This window comes from Condylura cristata, unplaced genomic scaffold, assembly GCF_000260355.1.
Source record: "Condylura cristata isolate star-nosed mole 26May11 unplaced genomic scaffold, ConCri1.0 scaffold00012, whole genome shotgun sequence".
NCBI classification, from domain to species: Eukaryota; Metazoa; Chordata; class Mammalia; order Eulipotyphla; family Talpidae; genus Condylura; species Condylura cristata.
Genome location: NW_004567113.1, coordinates 50,160,779 through 50,169,389, shown reverse-complemented (window position 1 = coordinate 50,169,389; position 8,611 = coordinate 50,160,779). Strand labels below are relative to the sequence as shown.

The 8,611-nt window shown below is 39.0% G+C and overlaps 1 pseudogene; it reads right to left on the bottom strand.

Moving 5' to 3' along the window:
• Window positions 1-1,341: 1,341 nt before the first annotated feature.
• LOC101628301 overlaps window positions 1,342-8,611 on the bottom strand; it is a 32,186-nt pseudogene continuing 24,916 nt past the window's right edge.

Genomic DNA, 8,611 nt, shown 5'->3' with positions numbered 1-8,611 from the left:
AGGAAAGTGGTTCAATTAAGTTCTCTAATGAGTTGTGGAGAAAGACAGAAAAAGGACCCAGATCTCCGGGAAAAAAAAAAAAAAAGATTCATTCTTCATCCCCTCCACCACTATTTTCCTTTTACTACTTCCTGACTCAGGAATCTTAAAAAGTATGGTCTGAGCTTTCTGGCAGGTGAGCTAGGACACCAGATGTGCAGGCCACCTTCATTATGTGCATCTGCCATGTCCCAAGTTGCAGCCTTTGAGGGAAGCCTGAGAGATATCCATCCCACAGAGAGGAGACCAGAAAAGCCAGCCCCCTGGGAAGTTGAAACTGAAAAGTAAGCAAAGCTCATAGAATTCAATTTCTCCCTGTAGAAGTTATTGGCTAATGATGTGCTTTTTTTAAGGAATAAACTGCTCTCTGCAATCTCAACTTTGAAAAGAACAAACGGTGCACCGATGTCATATTACCTTCACTGAGCTTGCACATACATTTTAGGGGGTACACATATCTCCGTGAGCTATGTTCGCCTCCCATGAGCCTGTCTTTATCAGCCCTTTATGAACGGAAATTCTTGGGGATCATTCTTTTAAGGAAGAAGTAAGAAGGTCTAGGTTTCATGGTGTTTGCTCTACCATCCCCCCAGGTCCCTAAATTTGACTCTGATCAGACTCTTCTTCCTTTCCAATCCTTTCTTTGCATTGGATGACAATATCGCTTTTCAAGTTTTGTATCCAGTAGAGTAGCTCACCAAAATAAGGGCAAAAACTGAGAGAGTCTGTAGTTGAAAGCAGAGGATAGCAGGGCCCTCTTTGGAACAACATTCTCCTGGATCCCATCTCAACCCCACTCAGTCCTTATGGGTTATCTTTTTGAAATCTGGCCTCTAGCATCCATCCAGTTTCATATTTTAGTTACACTAAAAAGCAAATGACTCTTCTCATATCTGTAGTAAAAAATCAGGGCATTCTGTTTAGCACACAGCACCAAGAGGCTAAGTGTTTCACATCATAGATTTCTCTTCCAACTTCTTGAATGTTCCTTTCTTTGGCTAAAAGGAGAGACTGGGCTAGGAAAGGCAGACCATGACATAAGGAAGGGTACAACGCTAAAGTCATCCTCAAAGGGAGGGGTACAGGGCCTCTTTGCCTAACCTGATTCTGGAAGAGTTAACTGGAAGCTTAGACCTCAGGCAGCCTTGAGCTCCAGCCAGCCCAGCACAACTTCTGGTAGTCACTCTACTGTCTGACTTGATGGAGGAGGAAGATGTAGGTGTGGAGGGATTTGCTATAACTTTTCTTGATGCTATTGTTTCTCAACATGTCTGCTTCGCTTCACTGTGGAAGGCCACAATTCTAATAACCATCATCCATTCTCAGTCCCTTCACAGATTTCTTAGGGTGAGGGGCCTTACTCTTCAAGGTGTCATGTAGTCAGTGAGCAAAATGACATAGTTTTTTTCTACACTGGATGGGGTTCAGGAAAGCATTTTCTAGGTCTCATTTGACCTCCTTCCTGATGCTCCTCCATGCCAAAGGGCTGTAGCTCTTGTAATTGTCAACCACTTTCTGGAGGTGACACACACTCCTTTTGGTCACAATGCTGATCTACTTGGAGACATCCGTTCCTTTCCTCTTACTCCAGCATCACAGAGGTCCCAGGCATTTTGTCAGTCAGTTTCTAATCAATGACAGAGCCCTCCTTTGCCTTTTTACCCTTTGTGAGGACACCCATCAGCTTGTGGAAGTCACCAAAAGTGTTGGGAATGGGTATCCTTCTCCAGCTCTATCCTTGTAGACTCTTCATTTCCTCAGCTCCTGGTTTGTCCTTGAGCAAATGGTCTCAATAAAGGACTCCTCATCCATTCTCAGTCGGTTCACAAAGGTTTTCAACTTTGAAGCATCATGCTGAGTAGGTGTTTTCAGTATACTCCAATTCACCAGTTCCAGATGATTTGACACGGTTGAATCCCATGCTGATACAAGTTCCCTTTTGGTCTTTGTCTGGTAGGTGAAGGTAATAACCTGTCTGTTCATGGTGGAGTGGTTGGTCACAATGTTGCTTGCTTTACCTCATCCTCTTCACCTTTGCCCTCATGCTCAAAGCATCCCGCACAGCTTCGGAATTGGTGTAGACTGATCTGTATGTACTTGGTGGATCTCGATCTCCCTCCAAGCTGAGCTTTTACAGAATTCCATGAATAGTAAGACATTTTGAAAGAGGCTGGGTAGGGAGAGCTGTAGGAGTCTGCAGAGGTGGAGCTGCAGATGGCTTCAAATATACCACACTTTTTTTTTTCATCCTGGTTCTTCTAGGTGAGATATATTTTTTGCTTATTCATTTGCTTTCATGCTTAGTTATTCTGTTGACTCCTATTCATTCTTCAGTTCACATGCCGTTTCTTTCTAAAAGCTTTTCCCCTAAGGCATGATGCTCTATTACACCTCATATCTGTTCTCAAAATATGTGTTATATAAATTTTAAATTCAATATCCCAACTTTTTTAGGTTAACATTTGAGCTACATATTAAGAGAATCACCAAATCAATGAAAAACAAATGCAAGAGTAAAGACCCTCCTTACCAACAAATCTATTATCCTTTAACCTGGAATTCATTTCTAAGAAATTTTCTTAAGAAAATTTTCTTGAAAATCAAAAGAACAAAGCTTTGGCAAGAGGCATTAATGGCAGTGTTATTTACACTCATAAAACATTGAAAGCCAATGTATTTTCAAATATTAAAAAAGGATGTGTGTATGGGGTTTTTATTCATCCATTAGAATTCTTTCCATGAAGAGTTTATAACAATAAGGAGAATGTTCTTACTACACTTTAAATGATGAAAGTAGTCTTTAAAAAGCTATATCACACTTAATGAAATTTAAATATTAAAAAACAAATGACCACAAATATGGAATAAAATGAAGGAAAAACAATAAAATAATCAGATACCAAAATGTTTTCGGATTAGAGCGTTGAATACTTATGTTTCACTTTTATATATCTTACTGTATCTTAAAATACGATAAACTGGCATTAATATTTATGAGATTGATATTTCTGAAATGATTTATTTTATTAAACATTATTAAAAATAACCCATGTTCACAAGTTCCACAAAATATGTAAAAAAACAAATCCGTATTTATATATACAGCAATTGGCCATCATAACTATGCAATTTTATGTATATTATGCATTTTAAAAGGCATACATTGATTAATAATTTAAAAATAATTTTCTTATCTTCCGCTTTGGCAGACTATGTATATTTCTTGTGCAGTTCAACAGCAATAGATATAAAAGCAACATACTCAGAACAATTTCTTAACTTGCTGGTAGAGGAAATGTTGCTTTCTCCTGACCCAGCATTGCCTCTCATTAGCATCCTGATTTTTCCTGAAGGACCAATCTCTGGGGACCACTATGTTATATTTGCAATCTCTGGGGTTTGACTATGGATGGACATAGGGCCCATGTTGCTCCCCTTGTTTTATTCCATTTCTGGCAAAAGGGATTGATTCAGAGATGGGGTGAGCCAAGGAGGTTTACGTCGACACTTCTTAGGGATTTAGTGAAATTTCTAGGAAAGCCTGCCAGAGAATGCCTGTCATAGAAAGCAGAGCAGAGAGATGGACAAGTGAGGGGTCAGAGAGAGGGTGATACCAAGAGAGAGAGAATTCCAGTCATTTCATTGAAGGTCTTGGTTCCATGTGTGTCTGGAAAATGTGAGATATGACAATTTTTGTTTATGTTGAAATCTGAAAGTTAAAGTTCTACCACATGTGATCTGAAGATCCCTAATTCATTCTTTTATTTTTAAGATTTATTTTTTATTTATGAATACAAGCACTGGAGTGCTTGTATTCATAAATAACAGAGACCAGAGGTGTTGAGGGTGAGAGGATTCACTAGTGGCAGAGTGGGAGCAGAACAGAAGATCAATGAAGTGCACTGCTGAGGGGAGCAGCAGGGAAACAGGAGAGGCCTGCTGTGCCATGTGGGACTGCTTCCTGGCCAGGGATCAAACTGGTAGCTGGGTAGAGCTTCATAGTTCTGACACTTAACCCCTCATACCACCAAGAGGGCCCCCTAATTCATCTTATTCAAGTGCTTTACAGTTTGTTCTTCTAAGAATAAACATAAACATCTATGCAAAGAAGAATGAATTTGTAAATGTTTCTACCAGAAAAAAATACCTCAGAAACAGCCCACTGTATTAAATGAACCTACCTGATCACCATTAGCACTGAGGTGGCTCTTCACAGCCCCCAACTTCCAACTCACATATTCTGACCTATACATATCCTAGATTTTGACATTCATAAAGTCCAATATTTGGTTATATTATTAACTCTATGTAGAATATGTGTCTTCTTTCATGAGGTCTATTTTCTGCCATCAGTAGCTTTCTAATTTCTTCTGAGTATTGGATTCCTCTCTATATTTTGTTGTCTTGAAGTGTTTCTATCAAAATATTATTTTATTGCTGTCAACAAAATATTTTCTTTGTAAAATAAATTGTTTCCACATTTACTGGTAGAATTAAATGGCGATTATCACAGCTGAAGATCTCATTTTTATGCAAATTGATTCTAGGCTACAGATGATGAAAAGAGAATAAACATCCATTTTGTCCAAGCCAGTAAGAAAGTGCTAAAAATTTCATTTGGGTCATTTCTCTAATTTTTTCCCCCATAAGATTATTCAGTGTGTCCCTTTAATAACCAATGACTTCTCGGTGAAATACCAAATGTCAGATATTTTTCCTGCAGAATTTTAACAACAACACATCCCTTTCCTCTGGGACACTGGTTGTGAGGTACTTTGGATGCTTCACCTGAGGTGAACAAGGGTAATAGAGTTAATAATAATTAATTCATAGCAGCTATTCTCTAGTGATCAAAGATTGACTCATATGCAAGTGTGGTTTTAATTTCCTCTTTTAAATGAAGAACAAACGAAACCATAAATCACATATCCAATTCTGCCATAAATCTCATTTGTTCCATGGCTTGCCAACAATCCAAAAGAAATATTTTATTCCTTGCATTCCTTGTTCCTATCAGACTCATTATATTTTACTCTCTCCAGTACTAAGTAAGCACAGGGCATGCAAACTCTGAAGTTGTGAGCAATGACTTCTCTGCTGCCCTGCACCATCGACAGTAACAGGCTATTGGACATGCAGACAGTATTGGTTTTTCTCCCCAATGCTGTTTGCATGCCTCAGGCGACAGGGCATGCGCGACGCTGTGCGTGACGGTTCCTTTCGGTGATTGGTGATCGCAGTGGAAAAATATATAGCTTCCCATACACTGAGTTTTAGGAGTCCCATGTTCTTTCATTTTCAAACCCCAAAATGACACAGACGTTAATTTTTTTTTCACCATTCACTATAAGAATTGTAGGTGATAGAATTCACAAAGATGACATTCTTAAACTTTACAGTACTAATATCCCAGAAACCAGGTTTTTCTATAAAATTTCATTAGCTCCAGATACTGAAAAAGTTAAGATTTTGAGCAAATACTTTAAGATATTTTTCTTTTCTCTGTCAATCCTGCTTTCCTTTGATGTTTTGCAGACTCACATGTAAGTTTCTCTTTGTTTATACTTTCATATGTTTGATATATTTTTTGTGGATGCATAACTTCTGCTAAGGAGCAATGCTGACTTTTGTAATAGGCTAAAAGCAGATAGAGAACATAATTTGCCCCTCTCTCCCAAAGAATAATTTGCCCTAGTTACATAATGATATACTAACTCAGAAGTAAGTGTTCCTAGAATAATGAAAAAAACTTACACAGGTTGTCTGTAGTCTAGATGTAGGCCAGTGTAACTAAGAAAAAGAATTAGGACTTTGGGGACTCCTTGGTTGGCACAATGGTTAACTCTCAGCACTAAGAAGCTATCAGCAGGCTCTGTAGCACTAGTTTGACCCCGGCCTAGTGCCAAGAAGGTGACCCACATGGTGCAGCAGACCTCTCCTCTCTCCTCGCTGCTCCTCTCAGCAGTGTATTTCAGTAGATCCACCTGTTCTGTTCCCCACTCTGTCCCTGGTGAATTCTCTCACCCTCCCCCACCTGTGGCCTACATCCCAGCTTTTGTATACATAAATAAAATAAATCTTATTAAGCTTTATTTAAAATAAATCTTAATAATAATAAGATTTATTTTAGAATGTGGCATAATTTGTACACATTGATCATAGCTTTGAAAGTAAATCCACGTGAGTGAGATCCTAACTCATGTTAAATTTATAGGTGGTGTTCGATCTCTAAAGCCATAGCTCATGACTGTGTGGGCAAGGGCTACGTTCACAGCTTACAGTTGCCATCTTAGCCTCTTTGTTGTGTCCTATTGCCTAAATCATCTGCTTGAGGTCTCTTTGGTTTTCCTTCAGGGAACATGGTCTTGTCTCTCCAGTTACCCTCAAGAGAAATATTGGATGTTATGAGCATTTATTTGCTAGAATAAGATAGTTTGCTTGAAAGAACACTGAAGCAAAAGTAAAATTGTGTAGGTCAACTATTTGCATTTATTTTCTTACTGGGGGTTAATTGCTCACTCAGTAGTCCTGTCTGGGCTTCTACTTCCTAAAGTACAAAATGAGGGATTTTAAGAAGTGGAAGTCTACTTTTCTTTTACATTATAATCAACTATGATAAAACATTGGCATTTTCTACTCCTTGTCCAGGGAAAAAGACTGAGGCAAATATGAAAGGAGCAAATGCATATCTCGAGTGAAACATGAAGTTGACAATATAAAATAACCAAAATAAAATATCAGGCAATGTTCTTGGCAATATACCCCCTACACCCTATGCAACCGTCACAATGGCCTACCTTGTTGAGTAGCATTATTAACTGTATTTTATAAAAGAGGAAACAGAACGACACAGAACCAAGCAGACTAGCTTAACCGAAGTCTCACAGGCTGTTAGGGGTAGTATTAAGCTTGAATCACCCAGGCAGTCTGGCCACATGGTTTATGTCCTTAAATTCTAAGCTACTATATGCACTTTCTCATTGACGTGTGATAGTCCCAGATCTTTATAAATGTGGTGTGTTCTTACATACTCAGAGGTATCTGAGACTACCTCTGGCCATAAACACAGCTTTTCTAATGACATTGTGCCTGCAAAGCATAATCCCAGAAGGTCCTCCTCCTCATCATACCTTTTTCAGAGAAATAACTTGCTCCTAATGACTGAGCCACATGTTGGTGGGGGTTATCTGTGTACTTTGGTTTGTTGCTGCTAATTCATTTTAGTCATGGGAAATGGTCTCTCTGATATTTGCTGCACTCTAATTTCCTGAACAATGTGTCCTCTCTCTCCATGTGTCTCCTTTGGAAGTCCTTTCTGAGGTTTCCTGTGGTACTGTAATTATTGTGGATTTTGCAAAGTGGTTTTGTGACTTTTGAGGCTTAAGGCTGAATGAGAAAATGGTTAACCACTTCTTCCCCTCTAAAGGAACAAGGGAAGGCTTGCATGATCCTAACAATAACACATGATAAAGAATAAGGGCTTTTCTAAAATCCACATATAATACAGAGTTGAAGTGCTCATTTTCATTTTGAAAGTTTGCTCTACCAGCAGTATCATGCATTGTAGAGGAGGCAGGCTAGGCTTAGGAACCCAAGTAGGAGAATGTGGTAGAAACCTAGGTGACAATTAATAGTGAACTTAGGAGGCTAGAGGGATGGAGGGGGGAAATGAGCAAATTTGAGAGAAGTGAACGAGATGGAATTTGGAGGACTTTGCAAATGGCTATGTTTGGGATGTGAGGAAGAGGAAGTTGTCAAAGTGATGCCAACATTTCTAACTTCAGAACTAGGAGGATAGTCAGTAAATCCCTTCATCTCCCTGAACCTCAGCATCTTCATATGTAAAAGCTCCCCATTGACTGTGGAGTATCCCAGTGAAAGGGAGGATGCCAGAGCACCCAGCAGGAGGCAGTTACAGGTAATACTGACAAAAATAGTATCCATTGAAAAGTAAGTTATTACATTACCCTAGACAGGTAAGCATGAAAATTTTTCCCCAATTAAGAGACAGAAAAGCAAAACACACAGTGAAAGACTGACGGGATTCTTCTCTGTAATTTTAACAGCCAGAACATTTGTGGTCAGAAGTAATTTCATTTCACGTAAAGCAGACACCTGCTTATATGGTGCCTGATGGGTTTGAGATACTTTAGGGCTGACCCAACACACAAATGTGCTTACGCCACCCAAGTTTGCAAGGATATCCCACCATAGGTATGCTCCTGGAAAGTGCCTGGATGTTCACAGTCTCTCCATCATTATCTGCATGTGACAAGCCAGAAACATTCTCATTCTTCCCTGTGTCTGCAGGCTGAAATGCAAATGAACCCCAAGGGAACTGTAGAAGGTGTTTGTTCAGGATAGGAGAGCTGCAATTACCTAGGTTTCTAAACAACTTTAAAGAGAAAAATTGGCATGCCTAGCTGCTCACCCATCCCATTCAATTGAGGAAAAAATAATCTCTATGTCAAATTACTAAAGCGCTTAAGGTTTATTTGTTATAGCCACTGGCTATTTTAATGTAGTGTGTATCTTGCAAATGATATTCTTTTTTTTTTTTTTTTTTTTTTTT